At 44.5% G+C, this 25,988-nt stretch overlaps 1 protein-coding gene across 3 annotated transcripts in view; it reads right to left on the bottom strand.

Annotated features, from left to right (window-relative positions):
* WWOX (WW domain containing oxidoreductase) overlaps positions 1-25,988 on the bottom strand; it is a 995,315-nt gene that overhangs the window by 34,393 nt on the left and 934,934 nt on the right. The window lies entirely within an intron of this gene.

The raw sequence follows: 25,988 nt of genomic DNA, 5'->3' as shown, positions 1-25,988 counted from the left end.
CTTAACCTTGTGCTTTTGGAATACAAAACTCTTAATATGTTCCCCACAGTTTTCTTATGAGGTTTAAGTGGGATTATGACTTTCTGGTCATCATCTGAAGCTCAGTGGAGCCTGACCCTAAGAGTTGAGTGTAGAAGGCTTGCCTTTGGGATAAATGCATTATCAAAACCCATCCGCGGAGGGAGAGCTTCTGCACACGGACCACCAGGATCACAGAATATTGGCAAGGCAGTGGCAGATTTGGGGCACTGATTCTTTTCACCACTGCATTTACCTCTCAGGGATATGACAAAGCCTCATTTTCCAAGAAGGTCTTGTGTAAAAAATGGGAAACGTTAATATTGAAGTTTCTAAACAGCTCTGTGTGACACCATGAAATTATTTTTTTTAATGAAGCACTTAAAGATATATTAAACAAAAATGTGAAGTTCCTATCATTCAACAGAAAGAGAAGAGGGCCTCCCTGGTGGCGCGGTGGTTGAGAGTCCGCCTGCCGATGCAGGAGACACGGGTTCGTGCCCCGGTCTGGGAGGATCCCACATGCCGCGGAGTGGCTGGGCCCGTGAGCCATGGACGCTGGGCCTGCGCGTCTGGAGCCTGTGCTCCGTGACTACAGAGGCCACAGCAGAGAGGCCCGCGTACCGCCCCCCCCCCTCAAAAAAAAAGAAAAGAGAAGAAAATAGAACTGGAAACTAAAAGTCAGTGGGCCAAATTTTCTTGGTAATAATAATCAACCAAGCAGAGCATCAGATATGAAAGCACCCTGTCTTTGGAACACTGGAGTTACTCTGAAGTAGACTAGGAATTCTTAGAAGACGCACCAGAAGGATTGGACAGATGGAGTTTTCTATATCTAAAAACGGGTTGGCAAACTATAGCCCATGAGCCAAATCCAGCCCACTGCCTGTTTTTGTAAATAAAGTTTTATTGGAAAACAGCCACACGCATTTAGTTACATAGTGCCTGTGTGTGTGTGTGTGTGTGTGTGTGTGTGTGTGTGTGTGTGTGTGTTCTCACGTGTGCGCACGCACAGGTGCAAGTTACAACAGCAGAGTTGAGTATTTGTAAGCAGACCGTTTGGCCTGCAAAACCTAAAATATTTACTATCTATCTCTTTGCCAACCCCTGTTCTAAAATAAAAATTGCTCTGAGATTGCTCAATCTGACTCAAATTTAAGTGCCAAGGATGAGCCGCAACCCAAACCTAGTTGGATAAAGCTTGGTCCAAATGAAGGACGTCTGCAGCTGGTTGTCTCTCCTCTCCCACTCCATTGCCCACTTTCAAATAAAAGAGCTGGTGAATTGACAGGCAGCCACAGAATTTTTGGGAGCTGGAAGAAGAGGGATTTAAGGGTGCTGTAATGACACCATAAAAGCTTTCTCGGGTTGCTTTTATGGGCCCGAGGAAGCTCACAGGAGCCTGACCCTAAGAGGTGAGCGGAAGTGTGTAAAAGGCTCGCCTTTGAGATAAATGCATATCAAAACCTGTCCGCGGAGGGAGAGCACAAAAAAAAAAAAAAAAAAAAAAAAAAAAAGGGAAATAAATGACAAGTACAGTACTTTAACAGGGAAAATTTCCTCCGAAAGGAAGCAAGCAATGAGGCCAGGCGAGGAATAAATGGTGTAGAAATGACAGTCGCGCTCTTCCATGGGGCCACAGCTGCACTCCAGGCTGATAAGATCCAGCATGTGTCAATTGCCATGGCTCTCTTTTCACACTTCAATGTGAACTCTACAGTGAGAGGGGGACAGGAGCAGCGAAGGGGAAAACAGTGGCTCAGAAGGACTTGTGCACGGAGTGTGAAGCCATTTCAATTTTATATTCGAAAGGACTTTGTAGGTGATCCCACGAATGCAATTATACCCACCTAATAAAAGCAACATATGCTAAGACAATTAAAAGATTTTATTATACATCTATTCATTGTATTCCATTTTAGGCAGGAGGAGTGGAAACAGATGAGAGGGAAAGGATGTGTTTCCCAGGAAAGGGAGCCAGGGTCGGCCTGTATTATGCCAGTGGGGAAATGAATGGGTGACAGTCTATTTTTAACACAAAGATGGATTATTAGATTACCAGGGCCCTTTTCACCTTGCAAAACACCAAGTCTCTGGTTTCATGACTGTATTAGGAGAAAATATAGCTGAAGACATCACCCTGCTTTCTTCAGCACTTGGTGTTTTGGTGTTCAACCATAAAATGAAGACTCCCACCTCTCCACCCCAAGCAATGCCAGAAACGAAAAACTACGTCACTGGATTCAAAGTTTAATGACACGACGGCACATGGAAATCAAGCTAATGTTTTCCTATCTCTTCATTCCACATATACTTATTGGGGACCAAAGAGGGGGCCCAAGCTTATACCAGAGACTGGAGATTCTCAAGAGAAGACAGTCTGTACCCTTAAGTAGCTCACTGTGACGGACTGCCAGCTTCCCACCCCAAACCCATTTGCATTTCTTCCTGAGCAAAGAGCTAGATTACGTTTGCCAGCCTACCTTGCAGTTAGATGGCCACGTGGTTAGCTCTTATCAGTGGGATTGTCTGAGGCCAGTAAGTGGTATCAGCCAGCTGGTCGCGGATAGCCACCGGGAGAACGGAAACACGAGGCAGCTGGAGCCTGGGTCCCTGAATCACTTTGTGGAACGTATCTGCCACTGGCCAGGAACACCCACTTCTGCTGTTTCTCAGGTGAGAAGTACAGCTTTTGGGACATGAGATATTATGCCTTTGGGGGGCTGCTATTTGCTATTGCAGCCCAGCTTATCCTAACCAATAAGCCCATGACACAGATGTGCAAACAATCCACATAAATGTCATTTCCAGACTATGTAACAGATGCTCTCTGCGTACCTTGAGGTATGGGTACACAAGGGAAGAACCTATAGCTGAACTCCGGGGTCTAGGAAAGTTTCAGAGAGAAAGTGACATTTCAGCTGAAACTCAAAGGCATAAAGCATGAGGAATTTGACAGGCAAGGACAGAGGGAGGAAGGGAACTCAGGTAGAGGTTAGAATATGACCGGAAGCTCAGAGATGGGAAAGGATGTGGCCAGTGAGTGGAATGGTGAGTAATCAGAGGAGTGGGGGGGCAGGATGAGTGGGCGGAGGGGGTGAGAATGAATGGGTACATTAGGACCACACAGTAGAGGGGCTCACAGAAGAATAGGGGAATCATACCATTAACTCTGTGAAATGATCTTTTTGTTACATATCAGTCCCAGGACACAGAGCAGGCACACGAGTTGCCTATGACGCTACCCTCCTTGATCAGAATCAGAGCAAGTCCTCACTGGGTCGTGGCCATCGCTGGGTTAGATTCAGCCCACGGAAGGCCATGAGTTCCGTGAACTAGAGTCTCCACTCCCTGAGATGCCTTAGCCCAGGAACAAAGAGTCAATCAAGGTGAAGTGAACAATCTACCTAGTCATATCCATACAGCTAGAAATAGACACAGGTGGTCCCCATGGTTTGTGCTGGAGGGGACCAGAACGACCAGACGCACAGCTACGTGGCTGACCTGGTGGTCACGTGGAAATATAGACAAATCCCAACCAAAACAGACGTGAACCTGCACAGGGAATTCTTAAGACAGTGTACAATAAGCGAAAGCGACTGTTTCCTGGCTTCAGAGGAACTAGGTTTTGTCAGAGCCAACAAGGTGAATTTCAAATTTTCCTGGAAAATCTAATCGCTGAGCAGTTTCCGAATGTCTTCCATGCATTCAAGGAATCAGCAGGGCATGTTAAACATGAGAGCTGTAAAGCCAGAGTTTACCGACCTTTAGTCTAGCTTGGTTTGGGGTTTTAGCTGGAGTCCACATAGTTTGCTCTGAAGCCCAAACACTAGAGACGTGGGATGAACGGTGCACGTGTAGGTTTTGGACAAGACTGGCAGGAGGTCAGAAGGGGGTAGAAGTTAATAAGAACGAATCTGCTGAGGGAGAAGCAGACACATCAGTGTGAGACGGATCCAGGCAAGACTACCAATTCTTCAGGATTACAGCTAATAACAAATGGGATAAACTGGGCAGAATAAGAAGCATTTATGCAAAATGGCACCTAGAAAAGACTCAACGGAAGCTACTTTACTCAGCCTCCCCTTTTATTCTTCTTCGTGACTCGGTGGGAACATTTCTGCTAATGTTATCAAATGCATTACTCAACAGCTTCTGAAATTTAATCATGAGTCGTTTTGGTTAATTTCCTAAACGAACACACCTGTGTTTCATTCTGCCTCAGTCCTTTGGCTGAAAGTTGAAATTCACCGGATGTCAGTACACTCTTAATCTGGAAGGATTCGTCATGACCATCCAGGCCGGGCATTAACTCTTGTATTTTGGGGGAAAGACCATTTTTCAATAACTGCCTGACAGTTAAGGCAACAGAGACAAGTGCACAGCACTGACAACCCAGAGGCGTTTCATCCTGACATTTAGTGCTCAGCTGAGTAATGCGTGCTTTCCCCAAGGACCACAGTGCCTGTATCCGCGTTGCTATTAACCTGCCCCTCAGAACTTTCCACTCTACAAAGCCAAGGGACTGAAACTTCACAAGACCAAGTTCAAGTAAATAGTCTGGCTAGACCGTGAGGGCTACTTATAAATGCTTATCTCGAAAATACAATATCCAGCCGTTCACAAGTTTCCACGAGATTTTACTGGTGACACATTTTAAATCAGACTTTTTTCAAATCATAATGGTAAAACTTTTAACATTCTGAAAAGTGAAAGAAGTACCCAGGTATAGAATACATTCCCCTCTCTCCTCTCCTCCTGTTCATCTTTCTTTAATATACTTCTAGCCAGAGACGACATTCCATTTTGAACTCCACCTTTGTCATTAAAACTTCTATGATGAGTATTTTCCCCAACTGTCATTGGATTTCAGTGGCTCTCTAACATCCTGCTAAATACATCTACCATGATTTACGGAATCATTCCCCAGCTGTTGAACCTCTAAGTTGATAATCAAGTTTTACTGGGTGGGTTATTTTTTGTTTGTTTTTTGCTTTGTTTTGTTGCTTTATCCCCAAGATAAACTGGGGAGCTTTATCTTGCCTTGACTATTGGTGTCTGTGAGCTGTGGTCTCTTTTTGTGTCTTTGAAGACTGACTAAGGGAAGCAGGTTATGAAGCCTCCAGGGCTGACCAGTTCAAGTATTTGCCTGGAACACACTGACCTTCTGATTCCAGGCTTTGTCTGTTAACTCATTTGGGTCCTGCATGCGGGTGAATGAAAGAGACCCACGTGGACCGTCCCAATAATCAAATATCTGAACCGATGACTTCATGGTGCCTGAAACACACCAGGCTTTTGTATGCTTCCAGGACGGTTCATGGATGGTTCCCTCCATCTGGAGTGTGCCCTTCCCATGCCTCTCAGGAAGCCCAGGTGGGGAGCCGATGAGATGAACCGATGGGGTCCACTCAGCGGTGACATACATGCATACGGACACGGGCCTGGAGACATGCACACACGTGCATTTCAAACGTGACGATCAACATGGCTTTTATGCTGGAGAAGACTTTTCTGGGGAGAATCCTGGATCTCTCTCCAACACAATGAGATGAATTCACCACGGCATTCAAGTCATAATTTTACACTTCAATGGCCTTCTCTCTCTCTCTCTCTCTCTCTCTCTCTCTCTCTCTCTCTCTCTCTCACACACACACACACACACACACACACACACACACACACACATACTCTCACAGTCTATTTTTCCCATTGGCAGTGAGATTGCCCAATTCCTGGAGAAGGCAAACACGTACCTAAAGAAGTTCCAGAAGTTCTATCTTAGGGTAGAAATCCTGGGCATGATTCATATGGATACAGCTACTCAGTGAAGAGCAGATACGTGCTGAGGGCCTGCTCTGAGCCAGGTACTGACTGGGGGCTATGGGTACGCAGATGGGGGGTGGCCGCCCTCCAAGAGTTTGTAGCCCAAGCAGAAACACACGGCCTTGTGGGGTCTTAGCCACAGGTTAAGGAGGGCTATGCGCTCCAGGATACATGTCTCTTTGCCTGATTCTGGAATCTGTGCTTTCTGCACTAGAGCAGCTGCATCTATTATACACCTCTTCCGTGCCAAGTACCGTGCATGGCACTGGGATACATACGGTTCCTGCTCCTAGAATCTCAGTGTCAAGTGGGGAAATAGCAAACTAAGGACATCATTAGGGCAATGAGAAAAGTTCGCGGAGTATACAACCAACCACAAGGACCCCAAGCCAATGCAGCCCCTGGCCTCAGCCTGCTACCTGGTAGTGGTAGCAGATCACAGCTACACACTCACACAGGGGACAGTCCCATCCCTGCCCTCCGTCCACAGGCTCTGCAGAAGCTCCGCACTCCTAAGAGCTGGGATGACCTGCCTGACTCGTGGCAAACTGCCAACTGCATTTGTAACCCAAGCCTGTGTGGATACAAAAATGCAGGAAGTCATCTTAAGAGGACGCACTAATTAGCTTCCTGGGATTTCAGATTTTAAAAGCTTTTGTGATCGAATTTGTTTCGGTCATTTTTTTGGAAAGGATTCTGAAGATTGGTTCTGCTGTCAAGACATCAAAAAACAAACAGGAAAAAAATGAGATAAACTTCCTGGTTTCCACACGGAACGCTTTCAACGGGAAAGGAAGGAAAGCATTCCCCGATGTGTTGATAAAAAGCAAGATGGCACTAAAAGGCCACGAGGCACATTGCAGGACCAACCTCTCTTGGGAGGCTTGATCTGACATTGAGTTGCCCTTGAAAAGCATTGGTAAGCCCCCTGCAAAATCAGCACCCACTGTCAGAAGACCTGAGGGGTACCGTTTTCATTTATATAAAAGATTAGGAAAAATGCAAGCAAACAAAAAAAGAATTTTTAAGTTCTGAGTAGAAAAATTATGTGAAGGATCACAGAAGAACTATTCTTATCAGCTACCCACCGCTATTTTCACTAGGAATAAGGACAGCTAATAGCGGAAAGGGTGTGTATAATAATTACATTTGCTCAGTGTGCAGGAATAACTAACAACTAGAATACTACACTATTACAGAAGTACAGAATCATATTATTTGATGGGTCCTATAATTGAAAGTCACTATCGAAACACTTCCTTATAGAGTTAATCCCTTCCTCTGTGTAGCCCCTGAACCTTGTCTGTGTTTTCCCTGGGGTGCACACACCCCATGTTGTAATGATCTATTAGCACACCTGTCTTCCAAGCTAGCCTGTGACCCTCCAAGGCCACTGCATGAATTCCATCCATCTCACCTTCTGTGTGCCTAGCACCAGACCAGCAGCAAAGAATCACGATGGAATTGAACGTAGGCCGTTTCTTCTTCAAGTTCACTTCTCTAGGCTGGCTAACCCTTTGGTCTATTCTTGGAAACATTTCCCAACATCTCACATTTTTCTTAAACTGGGGAGTGTGGGGAATATGGAGATAAGTCAATGTATTTACCATTTGCAGGCAAGGCGCTAATAATCATCAACCCACAGTAATCTGCAAAGACGTGGCCAAAGTCAGTTAAGAACCATGAGCTATTATCACCCTCAAACCTGGAAAGGCCTCATCTCCTGCTTACATTTCTTTTTTTTTTTTTTCCAAAAAAGGATGACCTTGCAAATTACAGCCTTATAAATTTAACTTCTAAATTTGGAAAGATACTAAAGAAAAAAAAAAAAGTCATGAAATGAGCTTGCAAAACCTTAAAGAGGGCATTTTACTATAAAGGAGGAAGTAGCTCTTGATTGTAAAAAGTTCTGTTTTTTCTGTTTTGGTTTTTTTTTCTCTTTTTTTTTTTAAGTAAAATTTTTATCTTCCACAACAGGATCATGCAATCATTTGCTCCTAGGTAAGTAATTCGTAGTCAGATTTAATTTTCTTAATCAGCCATTACTTTACAGCATGAATAAAACTCACTGACTTATGAGACTGGTACCATCTTTATCCAAAGATAAAATTAAGTGGTGATATCAGTTTGGTTGTAACTTGCTCCTGACAAGAAAAAGCATTAGGAGGCAGAGGAGGAGAAGGATTTTGGAGTCAGACCTGCGTCAAATTCCAACTTTACTACTTGCTAGCTGGGTGATCTTGGGCAAATCACTTCATCTCTCTGATCCCCTCTTTCCTCAACTATAAATCGGAGATGACGACAATACCGTCAGGATAGTAGCGAGGATTCAATGAGATGATGTTTGTAAAAAGAAACATAGGGCATTCAAGAGAGAACTGTTTCCCCTGGGAAAACATGGATAGATTGGATGATTGAAGGGCATTACAGAAACTTCTACCAAGATGGAGGCAAATATAGGAGATCCCAACTTGTCTGATCTGGTTTGTGCTCATATAAAATCTCCTTTTGGGAGGAGTAATGAGGACGTCCTTAAAATTGTGATGCCCTTTATCCGGAGAAAGCTCTAATTCGAAAAGATACATGCACCCCAATGTTCATAGCAGCACTATTTACAATAGCCAAGACCTGAAAGCAACCTAAATGTCCATCAACAGATAAATAAAGATCTTAGATGTGGTACATATACACAATGGAATATTTCTCAGCCATAAAAGGAATGAAATAATGCCATTTGCAGCAACATGGATGGACCTAGAGACTTTCAAGTCAGACTGAGAAAGACAAATGTCATATGATATCACTTATATGTGGAATCTAAAATATGATACAGATGAACTCATTTACAAAACAGAAACAGACTCATAGACATAGAAAACAAACTTATGGTTTCCAAAGGGGAAAGGGGGTGGGGGAGGGATAAATCAGGAGTTTGGAATTAGCAGATGCAAACTACTATATATAAAATAGGCAAACTACGAGGTCCTACTGTATAACACAGGGAACTATATGCGATATCCTCAAATAAACTATAATGGAAAAGCATCTGGAGAAGAACACATATATGTAAAACTGAACCACTTCGCTTGTACATCAGAACCTAACGCAACATGGTAAATCAACTATACCTCAACCAAAAAAATCTTAAAAATAAAATAAAATGATTTAAACACACACACACACACACACACACACACACACACACACAGACACACACACACACACACGACTGTGATGTCCTGCAAGTGAGCAGTGGGGTCTGGTCTGCAGAGCCAGTTCTGCTGAGCTACCTGGGACGGTTATTACCATAGGGTTTTTAATTTTTGCCATCTGTTTTTTTCCATCTTTATTTCTGGGTCCAAGATCCCTGTACCAGGCCTGCTCTAAGAACTTCCCTAACAGATAGCAATTTCATCTAGAACCCTCTCATTGTTGACACTCAGGAAAAGGGCGCAGGGAGGATAAGGGAAGTCCGAAGGGTCACAAAGGGAGTCCATAGCAAAGCTGGGCTAAAACCAGGCCTCTGACTCTTGATCTGGGTCTTTCCAACCACCCTGCCCACCACCTGTTTAGCAGGCCCAGTCTGACCGCTGTGTGTCTTGATCACTCTCCTTCCTAGTTGTTGGCTGGGACTCGTGCAACTGTTTCTGGCTTCAGCTATTTGTGTGAAGCGGGAAGGATGAAGCTGAAATTCCCTTCCCGGTCCTTGATTCTGGGCTCTGAGGGCTTTCCCTGGCTTCGGAAGGACAGCGGGGTGAAGGAGATACCAAGGAGGGCTGCCAGTCCGGTTTTTAAGAATTCCAAGAACGGGGCTGGGGGAGAGCCTCTCCTCTGTGGCCACAGCCAAGCAGCATTTCTACACGTTCCTCCAGCTTGCAAATGGAGAAGTCAAGTGTCACCTGGCAAGGTCATTGCAGTTTATGCATTAATGGTGTTTTCTGGCCTCAGTCTTGTGATCTCTTTTTGTGCTCTCTGACCCATAATAGGCCTCAGACACGTGACAGGATAAAAATAAGCGACAGTCCAGAGTCAGGAAAATCGAGAGCCAGAAGCTACTGCCTCCACAATGGGAGGCTTTGGACATATTTCATGTCTCTGGGTCTCAGTGCATCTCTTCCATGGGCAAAATCTACGGACTTTCCCGAATCGTGAAATGAAGGCCTCAGTGCGCTTGTGTTTCTAAAACAGCTATAGCATGTGCCTTGCACACGTGAATTCATATATATAGACTCTCCAGAACTTTCTCTCTAAAGAAGTTCTGGGATCAAGATGTTTTACTGTAGGCCAGTTTTCAAAATGGAAGAGATCACATGATGAAAAACCTTTCACATTTTTTTTTTTTTGGCGGTACGCGGGCCTCTCACTGTTGTGGCCTCTCCCGTTGCGGAGCACAGGCTCCGGACGCGCAGGCTCAGCGGCCATGGCTCACGGGCCCAGCCGCTCCGCGGCATGTGGGATCTTCCCAGACCGGGGCACGAACCCGCGTCCCCTACATCAGCAGGCGGACTCTCAACCACCGCGCCACCAGGGAAGCCCATGTTTTAAAGGTTTTGTTCCCAGACATCTTTAGTTTTCTAAACTGTGAACGAATTAGAAGCCACAGCAGTCGATGGAGGTGGGGAGAGACCCAATTCTGGTCTCCGCTCGGATGCAAACAAGCTCTGTGATGCTGGGCAGGCTGATCGACTTCTCCAGGATTCAGTCTCCGTCTGAGTTTGTGTAGGTTTGTGGTTGGACTTCTTCTCCTTCCCTGAGGGGCGCTGAAGAGTGACCTGTGGGATGACGGTGCCCGGGGCTCTAGTCGGCCTTTAGAAGACTTACTGATCACTCCCTGTCTTCCTCTGTGTTTATAGGCCACCCATCCTCCACTCTTGGGTAACAGGGAGCTTGAACGGGGTGGGAAAGCCAGAGAAAGAGAGACTAAAATAACAGGGACTGAATGCCTCCTGGCTATTCCAGCTGCACATGCGCCAGCTAAGTCCCTGGGGGACGATTACAGTTGCCTCAGAAGATTCCTTAACTCTTTCTGTAGAAAGAGCTTAACGAACAGTCTAGTGCCTCAGAAGACGCTGAGAGGTATTAAGAGCAGGGATTTTCTGTAAAATGGGGCAGCCGCTCTGGAAACAGCTTGGCAGTTCCTCCAAAAGTTAAACATAGATTACCATATGACCCAGCAAGCCCACCCCTAAGTTTATTCCCAAGGGAGATAAAAACCTATGTCCACACAGAAACCTGTGTTCACACCAGCATGCGTCACAATAGCCAAAAGGCGGAAACAACCCTATTGTCCGACAAAGGATGAACGTGTAAACAAAATGTGGTATGTCCATACAGTGGAATATTATTCAGCCATTGAGAAAAGAATAAAGGACTAAGTGAAGTAAGTCAGGAAGCAAAAGACAAATACTGTACGATATCACTTATATGTGGAATCTAAAATGTGACACAAATGAACTTATCTACGAAACAGAAACCGACTCATGGACATAGAGAACAGACTGGTGGTTGCCAAGGGGGAGGGGGTTGGGGGAGGGATGGAGCGGGAGGTTGGGGGGAGCAGGTGCGAGCTTTTTATACAGAATGGATGAACAAGGTCCTAGTGTACAGCACAGACAACTATATTCAGTATCCTATGATAAACCATAATGGAAAATATAAAAGAATGTATATATATGTAAAACCGAATCACTTTGCTGTACAGCAGAAATTAACACAACGTTGCAAATCAACTCTACTTCAATAAAAAAATATTGATCATAAAAATAAATAAAGTACTGACACAGGCTACAAGTGAGATGAACTCAAGAACATTATGCAAAGTGAAAGAAGCCAGACACAAAAGGTCACATATTATATGACTTTTTACATGAAATGTCCAGAAGAGGCAAATCCATAGCGATCAGAAGCAGATTTGTGGGCAGGGAGGAACAGGGAGTGATTACTTAGTGGGTATGGGGTGTTTTTCTGGGATGAGAGAGTTTTGAAACTACAAGAGGTGGTGCTTGTACAACATCACAGATTTACTAAACGCCACTGAATTGTATAGTTCGTTTTATTTTTTCTTGAGATACGAACTGTAGATTTTAAATGGTTAATTTGATGTTATGAGAATTTCACAACTTTTAAAATGTTTGTAGAAAAAAGTAAAAAAGAGCAGAAGTCTTTGGGGCCTGAGTCTGAATCTCAGCTCTGCCTCCTTTGATTTGTGTAACCTTGGGTAAGTGAGGCAGGCATTCTGGGCCACGGTTTTACTGTCTTTAAGCTGGAGAGAATGAGAAGACCCAGGACCCGTGAAGAATTCCATGAGATGCTAGACAGCAGCAAAGCACCTAGTTCAGGCCCAGGGCACGGTGGGTACACGTAGGAGTTGGTTCCCTCCCTTCTGCTCTATCCCCTTATGTCTGACCCGCCCTAAAAGGCACAGGCCAACCCAGATCTTCATGTCATTAGGTGCATGTTTTGGGATGGACCTAGAGATTATCAAACTAAGTGAAGTAAGTCAGACAGAGAAAGACAAATATCATATGATATCACTTACATGTGGAATCTTAAAAAATGATACAAATGAACTGATTTGCAAAACAGAAACAGACTCCCAGACATAGAGAACAAACTTATGGGGGGGTACCAAAGGGGAAAGGCTAGGGGAGACTAAATTAGGAGGTTGGGATTAACAGATACACAACACTATATGTAAGATAGTCAACAAGGACCTACTGTATAGCACAGGGAACTCTACTCAATGCTCTGTAATAACCTATATGGGAAAAGAATCTGGAAAACAATAGATATATGTATACGTAATAACCAAATCACTTTGCTGTGTGCCTGAAACTAACGTAACATTGTAACTCAACTATACTCCAGTATAAAATAAAAATTATTGAAAAAGGATGAAAAAAGCACTAGGAACCATATGACAACCACACTTATTCTCACCATTCACCAGTGGAACTGTTAGCATTTTGTCATCTTTGCTTCATTGCTTTCCCCCCTTTTTTTAAAAAAAAAATAATGGAATAAAACATTCAGATGAAGCTCAAATTGACGCCGTCCTCCACACTCAGCTCAGTATCTCTTTTGAGCAAATAAGCAAGTCCATTAACGGGTTAATACGTGGAGAGATAATTGATTCACTCAACTGGGCTTTACTCAGGGCCTACTATGAGCAAGATATGACCTACAAGGATGCAGACACAGCCTTACGGGGCTTTGTTTTAATTAATAATTTGAGCATGCAGGGGAGGTGGCAGTTCAGAGATACTAAAAGACAGCGGTCACCATGTGCCCCGGTTAGCTCGCTGTATTAAATAAATGAAATCAGTGGTTTGCCTTCTGTACTTAGATTGCCGTTAACCAGCACAACTCAAAAGAACAGTCCGTCGCACGTCTTTAAGACACTCGCTACCCAGCAATTGTGCTGTTAGGAAATTTCAAAAGAGGGGCTATTGCCCAAATGGTGTGATTTTGCGCTCTCATAGATCTGCTATGGGAATCAAATTAGCTAACCTGAAAAAACATTTGGAAAATAGAACGCTAGACAATCATCCCCAGCGGCTCTAAAACAAAGGAGGATATGAAGTGAGATGGGGTGAAGAGGAGACAAAAAGGGGACCAATCTGAAAACTAATACGAATTTAAAATACAACCTCTGAGGGGAATAATGCAAGTTCATCCTCCTGTGTGTCAGGAACTGAAGCCTGGAAAAGCCCGGTTGAAACGCCCAGCTTGCTGAGATGGGAGGAGGGGTGAAAAGTAGGGAGAAGACTCGGCACTGGGCTTTCAGAAGTGACTCAAGTAAGTATCTTTGTAATTTCATGTTTCCCTCAAAACCAGATGATTTGTTTGCACCATAAAAAAAAAAAAAAAAAAAAAAAAAGGCAAGAATGGACTATGGCAATACCCCGCCTTGTGTGAACATTATGTGGGAGAGAAAGCTAGTTCATGCTGCTGGGGATACAGTTTTTTCAAAGGAGATCACTGTACCTGAAATGTAGGTAGTTATAAAAATGGCATTAATTTGCTTAGACCGAGCGATTTTCACAGGAGAGCAACTAGCAGAAAACATTATGAAAATGTCCGAGAGGACTGGTAATTGAGTTGATTAGTATGACCTTGGTTATGAAGGTAATAGAAGAGGGACCCGTGCTCAGACTGAGTTATAACCCTGTTCCCGGTTCAGCGACAGAGTGAGGGATGTAATTTGTTCAGGCTGACTCGAAGTAGCCAAGCCTGCCTGTGACAAAGTAATACGGTGACTAGCCGAGCTTGGCCTGCGCTTTTACCCTGACAGAGTAAACAGGACAGGGTCAAATAAGAAATGATGGACTGGGCTCGTGCGCTGCTTCTCTGCTTCTCTGAGCTACTGGCAGCATCTTCTGGACAGTAAGCCCCAGGAAGCCCTGAATTACCAAAGAGGGAAAAGGACACGACTGCTCCCCAGGGGAAACAAAACAGAGCAAAACACCAACATAAACAGAGAATAAACAGCCCGCAAAGGTCTACACTGAATTCACTCCGGCTCTGTTTTCCGTAGCTTTTAAAGGCATTTATGAAGCAATATGCCACTGCCTGTGGTGGGAAATTTAGCCGTGTTAATCATGAGAAAGCATCCTGGGTCTGGCTCCAAAGCCCATGTTCTTTCTACTACACCTTCTTGAAAAAGGCAAACTTCTCCCAGTAATACACACACACACACACACACACACACACACACACACACACACACAGACACACACACACACCAGAGGAAGTTAACTCCGCAATCACAGATTCACTGTTGTTAACTGGATAGGGTCAGTGGACACCAAAGCGCTTACACTAAGTATAGAGAGTCACTAGCATTGTAACTGTTGTACAGAAGTTTATGTCACAGCAGTTCTATCCACTTTCATAGCTGTCATCACCTTCTTTACCAAGTTCACTGGAGGAAGAGATCTTAGAGGGAGCCTGGGATGACTGGTACTCCAGAAACGGCTATGGCACCCACAGAGCCCCTCAAATATAGGTTAAAAGTCTATACACATGGGTCTTGAGCATCTCACGTACTATTCCTAACGAACGCGTATCAGATTTGAACTAGAGAGTTTTACTGGGAGAATCACAGCAGGGTATCACCATGCACATTTTTTTCCCTCTCTGGGGTGTGTGTGTTTGTGTGTATGTGTGTGTGTGCGCGTGTGTATTTGTATGTTTTATGAGTCTCCGATTTCAGGGCTGTGGCTACATAAATGACAAAGGACCCAGAATCCCCTGTCTCCTTGCCTCTGTCACCACGCTGGCTGACCCTCCAGTGAAAAGGATTTGACCACCACATGCGAGTGGAATAAATTATCGCTGACACTCCAATATTTAATTATGCAGCTGTCAGAGCGGCCCTTTTGAAATTCATTTTAATAAAGTGGGAACTTTCCCTTTCAAGGTTAGAGTGAGGGGAGCCACCTTTGGTGTCAGCTGGAGGTCTCCACCATGAGCTCTGCATTCTTGTTCCGTTCGCCTGTCACTTGGCCTGATAGAAGGGCCTGATAACAGCTCTGATGCCTGGTGGCCTCCCCCCGAGCCCCACCCCATCCCTGCCTGAATGAACATCCTTCATTTAAACCCACAATAATGAGGACCTCAAAGTCAGAGAGGCAGGTACAAGGGCAGCCTGGAGGGGGCAAAAATGGCTTCTTGTTATAAAATTCACTCCATGTGGAAGTGGCAATCTAAAAGCAATCATGGCCATCTCCCCGTTTTAACTGGTTAACCAGAAATATTTAACATGGTGGAAGGGGAAAAAAAACCCCAACAAGCCCGGGGTAACGTGAGGGCACCCAGACACTGGCACTCCTCCGTTGCTTTGGCCCCAAACTCGTGAAAGAGAAATAAAAGTACTGATTTCTATTTTGCTATAAAATAGAAAACAGTATTGTAGTTTTTGTAGTTTGGCTCCTGGGCCATAAAGTTGCACTGAGGAAATGCTTTTATTTGCCAAACGGAATGTGTGAATGGGATGAAGCCTGCCTACCGTGTATGTGGCTAAAGTCTGTGTTTAGCTTACGCTTCTCACTGTTTGTATGTAAACCATGCCTACAAGGACCTAGAGAGGAAAACGTGGGTCGGGCTAGAAAACGCAGAAGAGACTCCCTCTAGACAGCCGGACTGGTGCCTTTCTTCTCTCTTCTCTTCAATCTCTCTTCTCTTTCCCTTTCTTTTATTTTTCACACTACATTCTCTCCCTTACCTTCCTTTTCCTTTTCCTCTGTTCCCCCCCACTCCTCCCCTTCTTTCTCTCTCTTTAGTAACATGATTAATATTTATTGATTACTGACTGTACGCTGGGCATTGTCCGAAGTTCTCTGTATGCTTATCTCTTGCAGGGCTCCAAGCAACCCTATAAATTAGGTGCCTTAATGATTGTTCCCATTTTACAAAATTGTTCGTTTTACAAACTGAAGCCCAGGGAGAGATGAACGGTCTTTCTCGAGATCACCCAGACAGCGTCCAGCACAACTGAATCCAGACAGATGCCAAAGCATCTAAGATATTTCACAGTCTGCTGTGTTGGTTTATTTTCTCTTTCTCTGGTCTGTTCCTTGCTAACTCTTTCTCTTACTTTCTTCCGTCCTCCTTCCTTCTCTCTCCCCCGATCTCTCCTTCCCGGGTTTGAATACACGTGTCTCTCATGGAATATATAACAGCTCCAAGTGAATGCACACAGAGACCCGGCTCATACACACATACTGTAATGCTTGTCAACAAATACTGCTTTTGGAAAGAGGCCTTTAGAGGCACCTAAAGACAGAAAGGTGCTGTCTTTAAACCATAAGTAATAACCAAATCTGCCCATAAGCACTTTTTCTGGGAGAAAACATTCTTCTCCCGGAGGCTGGGAAGGTGGATCCTGAGATGAATTACAGAGAAACAGGAGGCAGAAAGCAATACCTGTGCCTTCACTCCACAGCTCTCTGAGGAGACCTGCTTTGCAGAAGGTCAAGGAAGGACCCCCAGACCCAGCCAGGGCTTAGAGCCAGCTCCCTCAGCATGGCCTCAAGTGCAGCTGATATACAGGGTGCCCTTTTCCTGAACTCTTGAGTTCCTTAATGAGGACTCATGATAGCTGAGGATACAAGGCCTTGGCATGGCCTGGAGAAATTACAAGGGCGAACTTCACCCCTCCCTAGGCCTGCTCTTAACTGTGTCCTGTGTCCCAGGATCTCAACCGCAAGGGTATCCCTGTTTCACAAAGGCCAGTGATAACTGAGGCCATCCATGCCCTGCCATGTTTGCCATCCATGTTGCCCATTAGGGGGACACCAGTGCTACTGAGATAGCTTGAGAGTTAGTGTCCTATATATGGGCTCCAGAAGAAGGCCCTGAACTTGAGAGAAACAAGCAAGGGTGAAGGGGAGTAGTACAATCCGTGCACCTCTGCACGTTACTCTGATCTGCATGGCATTGGCCCAAAACTTACAAGACAGGAAACTGCACTTCCAGGAAGAAAGTTCCTCCTGGGAGCCCCTGCACCTGTCACATAGGAAGCCCTCCATGAGGGTTTATCGAATGTAACTCATACCAGCATTTCATCAACCCAACGACAAGAACAAAAACGCCTCTCAGTCCGTGCAAACAACTGTGTAAGATCAGACGCCTTGGTTAATAGGTAGGAACACTCAACAAGAGATCGGGATAGTTTGTGGGGTGAACCAGTGACCAATTCAAATATCACTGATGACTTAAAGCTGCCCCCGCCCCCCGAAAAAGGACAAGTATACGAGACAGGTGTCCTGCCCCTGGCCCTGGCTCCTGCCAACTTATTAAGATATTTTGTACAGGTCGAGTCACATCTCCAGGCTTTGGCTGGCCTTTCTGGGGCCTGGGAGGGAAAAGGAAGGCCCAGGGCATCCTACCTAAAGTGACAGTTGAAAGGTAAGCCAGGGAGGTGGTAGAAGAAGCATTTGTGAAAGTGAAGAATCTAGATGTAACTTGCTCAGAAACTTTTTCATTTCTGTTTCTCTCTCTTTCACTCTCTCTCTCTCTCTCTCTGTGTTGAGCCAGTATTCGTTGGCTGTTTACTGTATGTGCCAAGATTATGCTCTGGGCTTCCCATGTCATCCTTCTAACAACCTTGAGTGGGAGGGAGGCGCTGTAATGACCTTCAGCCTACAGATAAAGAAACTGAGGCTTAGCAAGCTAACTGATTCGTTCAAGGTCATTTAGCTTATACAGGATGGAGGGAGGATTTCAAGTGAGCAATGCTTCACCCCACCAGCAGTGCTCTTAAACTCCATGCCATGTTTCTACCTCTTTTCCTTGCATCCTGGAAGTGAGTCCAGAATTGCCTCTACGTATACTTGGCAAATCTGTTTAATGCATTCTATGTTAAATGATACACAGATGTCTTTTGGAAGAGGGGGGGAAGTGGTGCCCTTTACCTGCAATGCTGACACAATCATAGTAATAAAAATAGTAATGGCAGTGTAACACCAGCAGCAGACACCTTTATCAAACTAGATTAGGTAACAGGCTATATTTGAACATGTATGCGTATTGTATATATTTTATGTACGTATGTATATGTGTATCTACACACACACGTACATATACGCACATACACATCTTTTTCTCTAATCTGCACTATTTTTATTCCCATTTCATTCTAAGGAAACCAAGGCTCAGAGAAGCTAAATATCTTGCTCAGGATCATATGGGAGGTAACTGCAGAGCCAAGTCTGATACATCCATCTACCTGACCCAAAGCTATTGCTCTTGAAAGAAAAAAATAATTAAAATAAACCCCCTCCCCCCCAAAAAATACTTCCACAGTGCCTCTATGCCACTTTAGAATTTATATAACTGTTTCAAGTACACGGTTTCATTTGATCCTGACGACAACCTTGTGAGTAGCTATTACTGATATCAGTGTGGAGTATTCATCCGACCCCGATTTTACAGATGATGGAATCATGGGGCTGGAGGTGACGTGACTTGCCCAGGGAGCTGCAGCCAACAGCAGGGGGAAGTGGGACCAAAAACCAGTCCTCAGACTTGTACTCATCGTGTCCCATCGTGTCCCCCTTGCTCGACGTGGAAGAGCTTGCCCCTGCCCGGTGGCTCTGCGAGCCAGGGACATCCATGCATCAAGACACTCCTCCTGGGACTTCCCTGGTGGTCCGGTGGTTAAGAATCCGCCTTCCGATGCAGGAGACGTGGGTTCAAGCTCAGCCCGTGCACTCTAGAGCCCGCGTGCCTCAACTACGGAGCACACGCACTCTGAAGTCCATGCACTGCAACTAGAGAGCCTGAGCGCCTCAACGACTGAGCCCGCACACTCTAGAGCCCGCCTGCGTGCCGCAAGAAAGATCCCAGGTGCCGCAACTAAGACCCGACACAGCCAAATAAATAAATAAATACTGGTGGTGGGGGGGGGAAGACACTCCTCCCGCTGAGGTTCTCAGAACTGACAGCTTCCATCTTGAACAAATAGCCTAGCGCTCATTTGGATGTTCTTGGCCTCGGGTGTAGGGCCCCCACTCCAGCAACTCCTTCGCCAAGTGAATTTAGACAATGTTCTCAATGCCAGTTCTCTCGCTGCAAATGGGAAGAGACTTACAAAGCAGCTGGCAGCAGCCGCCTGTCACAGCTTCTGCAGTCAGAAATAATGATGGGTCAAAGCCAGCCCCAAATCCCCAAAGCTCCCCAGGTACGCATCCCGATGCTAGGAGTCCGAACGCCCCTCCTGAGCGGACCCTCTTCCAAGAGCAAGTGTAGCATCCACCCCCAAGATGACAAGCAAAGCCTGGAGGGCTGGGAGGGAGAAATAAATCCTGACTCAACGAGGAGAAGGATTAAAAAGTCACCTAGCATGAGGAGAATTCGCACTCCACAAATTTTTCTCGACTGAGTAAATTTAAAGAAATAAAACTAGATTGAGCATGTGTTTAATACTGGCTGCTATCTTTTGCTCTGCTCTGCTCAGTGGCTTGTTAAATATGAAAAGATTTGCCCTGCAAGGAGACACAGGGAGAGGCCATCTCTGAGGAACTCATCAGACACCCCGCCCCTCCTCTTTGTAACCTGAGTGAGATGGAGAGTCTTTTTTTTTTTTTTTTTTTTTTTCCTTCCATCACCCGAGTGCCCCAGTCTTGTGTACAAGTCTCAAATACGATCATGGTATCACCACTGTCTCTTAATAAAAGGTGTGATATAAAAAGCTCATTCGAGATGCCAGGAGTTTCCCTTTCTGACCCTGGCTGCCTGCCTGAGAGGCAAATTGCATTAGAAAACGACATGTCATTCATCTCGTGAGTACTTGCAGGAACATTTAGCTAATTAAATGATTAATAAATTTAACACTGCTTTATAATTTCATTTAGCTGTGTTGGAAATCACACGGTAAGCTGCGTATGCACCGAATGAGATTAGGTGGGAGTGAGGGTTTCGGAGGCTGCCCTGGTAATTGAGATTAGTCTATTACTATGGTGACCTTTTTAACTTTTATATTCTCTTGTTAAAGCGAAATAAAATTTTATTCACTTTTAAGGAATATTTACTTAGAGAAATTTACATGAAATTAAAGAAACAGGGAGCCCAGAAGCCTACTGGGGCCAGAATCCATGCACTGTTTCCTTTGTAATTTTCAGAGCCCCTTGAGGAAACTGTCCTTAAAAGCCGGAGGCAGAGTGAAGAACTGTGTGTCTTTTAGGCAGATCATTCATTCACTCAATGAATGCTGAGTCCCTGGTTATATCCTGGGCACACTTCTAGGCCCTGGTACTATAGCAGTAAACATGCCCCAGGTCCCTGCTTTCCTAGAACTTAAACTGTACTAGAGAAATACAGACAAGAAGCAAATAAATAAACAACAAAATAACAGAGTCATAGTAATAAAGCACGATGTAGAGAATTAGACAAGATGGCTTCCGTAGGCTGGGGAGCTAAAGAAAACCTCTCTTCAGAGGTGACAATTAAGCTGAGATCTGAATGAGAAAAAAGCAACCAGCCACAGAACGCTCAGGAGGGACAGCACACCAGAACAGAGGAGACGGAGGGTGAAGGTCCCGAGGAGGGAACGCATGAATTTGGTGGATTCAAGGCACAGAACGGACGGCGAGACTGGGAGCTGAGAAGCTGCAGGAGTTGGTGATGCTGCAGATGTAGGAAGGGTTAGACTAGGAGGGGTTTGCTGACCACAGAAAGGACTTCGGACATTTTTCAGTCGGTGTAGTGGGAAGCCGTGAGAGGGTTACCAGCAGGGCACTGGCAGCATCTGTCAAGTGATTCCATCTAAACTAAGGGCTTCTGCAGCCACAATTTAGAGTGGGACTGGGGCTACCTCCTAACTTTTTGAAGAACAGAAAGACTGACTTGCTTTCTCTCACCTTCAGCCTCTGTTTTTTTTTCCTTTTCTTTTCTCTTTGGCTGCACTACGCAGCTTGCAGGATCTTAGCTCCCCGACCAGGGATCTAACCTGTGCCTCCGGCAGTGAAAGCACAGAGTCCTAACCATTGGACCACCAGGGAATTCTCCAGCCTCCTTTCTAAGCTGTGTTTTTTTTTTCAACTGAAAACTGTATTTGCTGGTCTGACTTCTCTGTTCTTTTCTCAATATGGTCAGCTCTCCATATCTGTGGGTTCCACACCCGCAGATTCAACCGACAGTGGATCAAAAATATTTGAAAAAAAAAAAAAAAAGTCCCAGAAAGTTCCAAATAGCAGAACTTGAATTTGCTGCATGCTGGTAACTATTTACTCAGCATTTACATTGTATTTACAGCTACTTACATAGCATTTACGTTGTATGAGGTATTATACCTAATCTAGAAACGATTTAAAGTGTATGGGAGGAGGTACATTGGTTGCATGCAAATTCTATGCCATTTTATATAAGGGACTTGAGCGTCTGAGGATTTTGGTATCCATACGGCGGGGGGGGGGGGGGGGGGGGGGGGGGGGGGGGGGGGGGGGAGGGGGGTGGTCCCAGAACCAGTCCCCATGGATACTGACTGGATGTAGTGCCTTGTGGTCCCAGGTGTTTTGAAAATGTTTCCGATTATCCCCTTCTTTACAGTTCTTCTCATCCAATTTTCGCCCTCCTCATCCATAAAGTCCCAAAGTATATATATTTTTTTTCTTCTTTTTTTTTTTAAGATCTTTATTGGGGTATAATTGCTTTGCTATGGTGTGTTAGTTTCTGCTTTATAACAAAGTGAATCAGTTATACATATACATATGTCCCCATACTCTTCCCTCTTGCATCTCCCTCCCACCCTCCCTATCCCACCCCTCTAGGTGGTCACAAAGCACCGAGCTGATCTCCCTGTGCTATGCAGCTGCTTCCCACTAGCTATCTATTTTACGTTTGGTAGTGTATATATGTCCATGCCACTCTCTCGCTTCGTCCCAGCTCAAAGTATATATTTTTAAACTTCAGAAGTCTCTGCTTGGTTCTCTCCTGTATTAACCATGTCTTTAGTTTTTCTGTATTCTGACGCTTTGACATCTGAGCCTTGCTGACCTCGGAGGGACTGCCCCTCCCAGAAATCGTCAGTTCCTAGAGACAACAAACAGTTCACCTGAGCCTTTCAAATGTAGATCAACCAATCCTGAACCTAGACTCCAATCCCTTTCTTTCTTGGGCTCTCAATTCCTGGCCACTATCTCTCTGCCTTAATCACCCCAGGGCCAGGTACCAGACAACTAGGGGAAGGCCCTCCTGGCCAGAGCCTGCCGAGTTTATTCAGACAAGCCAATCCTATGTCTGCTCACCCTGCCTCACCTGTTGCTTCCTAAAGAAACCACAATAAAGGCTCTTGTCCAGTTTCAATCTCTCCTGACTGACCCTGGTGCTTCCCCAAATGCCCTCCCCTCCATGGCACTGGGTGTCCTGTTCTCGAGATCTGTTGAGAATCGCAAACTGTCTTTGCAATGGCAGCTGTCTTCTGATATGTTGGTCGTACTGTACCTAAATGATAATAAAACCTACCTTTCAAAACATCTCCAGATACCCGGTCTTGCTGCTCAACAAATAATAACACTTAACTGAGGTCTTGCTATGTGCCAGATGCTGTAGAGACAGGATTGACCTTAAGTGACTCTAATTTAATCCTCCCTCCTACAACCCTGAAAAGAGGATAGTTTGGGGCCATTTTATACATGAAGAAACTGAAACAGAGTTTATGAGACTTGCCCAAGGCCACGTGGCTCTAAGTGCTAGAGCTGGGAGTTAAACCCAGAGTAGAGATGGTGTAGTTCATAAATTAAGAGAAAGAAAGATCAGTTTCCTTCCCGATGAAATGAACTAATTTTAAAAACTGCATGTTAACAGATGCTTGAATAATTTTGCTCTGTCTTGTCGGATTCTCCCGCCAAACTTGTTTGGAATGTGCTACTGCAAACTGTTGCTCAACCCCTCTCTCTGCCTAGTTTCTCATCCAGGCACATTTATCTCGAATTCTACTTTTCCCCTAATTCCTTCCCTTCAGTTAATATAAATACTCAGAAAAATGTCTAAAGAAATGTCCGGGGCCATTTTACCTGGTGTCTTGTGCCATTCTTCCAGAATGAGGGCCAATTCCTCAGACTACCGCTAACAATCATCAAAGAACTTCACGCTTCTGACGCTCTCACATTTTGCAAATCTACGTATTCAACGTTGAAAGTTTTTGCTGTTAGTTGTTGATTTTTTTTTTTTTTCCCCCTACCAGCCCATAGAGAAGATGAAATAAAAGACCTTCCCTTCAGCAAGCGTTTAGAGTAGTTTCAATTTCAGGTAATTACGCATACATCCCTTGGATATTCTTAAGACTCTGAACACATACACACCCTTAACATTTGAAGCCCTGTGATACCTGCTGTAAACTCTCAAATTTGTGAGCAATTACCTTGGTAGGCAGTGTTTCTGGAAAGTAACATCTGCGTGTGATTCACACTTTTTTTTTTTTTAACTTGTTAATTGTCTGGTTGTTAACTGCTAATCCTACGACGCTTAAGAATTCGTCATTCTTCTTCCAATGTCTTCTACATAGCGTGCAAATTTGGACACACCTGTGTAATTAAAATATTCTCTGCTTAAAAAAAAAAAAATCCCAGTTGTTTGGCTTACAATCACACATTAGCACCTGTTAGGAGTAACAGATGAAGTAATGAGGAGCAAAAACATGCACATCCTAGTTTTGAAGAAGTGGTGACCTGCCTGATTTTCTAGAAATTGCAAGCTCAATATTTTACTCTTTTATTTTTAATAATGATATGACGATGTGAGTTACAAGTGCTTAGATGCTTTAAGTATTTCCTTCATCTTCATTAGATGCTCAGAAATCACCAGAGAGACTTGTGCCTAGATTTTTTAAAGCTGGAATTCTTCCTCCCTTCTTCCCTTTCTCCCTCTTGCTTTTGCAAATGTATTAGTCCACTATGAAACCTGACACCACACTAGGCACTGATGATAAGAGAAGAAAAAGAATTCTGCCTTCCTAGGAGTTTACAGTATAATCCTCTCTATTCAAAATGTGGCTCATGGACCATCCTCATTAGCATCCCCTGCGAGCTTGTTAGGGATGCAGAATCCACATTCCATCCCAGACATCCTGAATCCAAATCTGTACTTTCAGGAGGACCCCTAAGCGATGCGTAAGCACGTTAGAACTGGATAAGATCCTCTAGTTCAGGGGCCTGTTATCTCTGACAAGCAGGCCAAATCTAGGCAGCCGTCTGGTTTTGCTGTTATTGTCGTTTACTTTTTACTGTCTATGATCTAGGAATGTTTTTGACATTTTAAATGGTTATATTTTCAATGGCTATATGACTACTTACCTCTGCTTTGATAGCCTCCATTTTGTCTCTTAGACTGCAAACTCTAAACTCTTTACTTTGTGGCTTTTTAAGTGAAAGTCTGCTAACCCCTGTTCTCGAATTTAGACGAATGCAGAACCCAAGGTATGAATGAAGGCACGGATGAAGGTTATCTTTTGAAACAAACACGGCACTGAAAAATATCTGTCAAACTGCCAAGTGTCAGACGTCAGAGGAACGACGATATGTTTTCTGTGTGTGTCTATTTTTTGTTGTTTGCTGGTTTTTACAAAAACTGTGACATGTATTCAACAGGAAAATTGGCACTGAAAGCCTGTATCTTGGAACAAACTTATGAAAGCTACAAGTGTAACATGAATTTCACAGCCCATACTCAGAGATCCATCAGGTCCTGAAAAGGCAGTTCTCAGAATCAGAAGAACCCCAAAAACATGAAAATTACTGCAACTGGTTCCATCAAAGTTCATATAAAAGTAATGAACAGCAAACTAAAGATGGCTGTTCTACCACACATATCCACCTGCAAAAAAGGGCTGTGTTTTTAGACGTTGCAAACTTTTAGTTTTTCCAAACTAAGAAGGCACAAAATTGCCATTTACTTTCTCCATCACTTCAAAACACAAGAGCGGTTACTGTCCTTTCGATTGAATTAACCTTTTTTGGCAGACAGTTTTATTCTTTAACATGTCCATATCCATATCTATCCTTTGGGGTGGATTAACTAAGCAAACGTTAGTTCGGGGCCAGTGTTGAGGACGGATAAGGAGGAAAAAGAAGACGAGACAAGAACTGAAAGCAGAGAGGAGAGACAGGTTGAAGCAAGAGCAGATGATCTTCAGAAAAAGAAACTCAAATAGGGAACAGGGGACAACATTTCCACAGGGTCAGTGACCCGATCACTTCCCAGCTGACAATAAATAAATACGTGTTGCACTGGATTAAATTAGAAGGAGTAAAGCGGGTGTTAATTTGCAATGGCAAGACCCAAGGTGCCTACTTTTCATACCATGTAGGGCTTTGACATTAAACGAATGGGAGCCTGTTCTTTGAAGATCATCTGTGATGCTTCAACTCAGCTGGTTAGAACAGGGGGCCCAAGGGAACCAAAGTTCTCTGGATCGGGGCAGAACGCTTTGCTCTCTTTCCTCCCAAGCGCTACATGTTTGTGGAGCACAGTCATGGCTAGCATCAAGGATGACAGGACAACGGTGTGGACAGTCCAGCCTAGCCCATCAACAGGCCTGGAAAGAACTAGTCGAAGCTTAGGGGCTGTCACCTGGCCAAGAGCATCTCCCTTGAGTACAGATTACCACCTGATCTTTATTTGAATGCATCGCCCTGAAAGAGCAG

This window comes from Phocoena sinus, chromosome 19, assembly GCF_008692025.1.
Source record: "Phocoena sinus isolate mPhoSin1 chromosome 19, mPhoSin1.pri, whole genome shotgun sequence".
Classification (NCBI taxonomy): domain Eukaryota; kingdom Metazoa; phylum Chordata; class Mammalia; order Artiodactyla; family Phocoenidae; genus Phocoena; species Phocoena sinus.
This window is presented reverse-complemented; position numbering and strand designations above follow the sequence as displayed.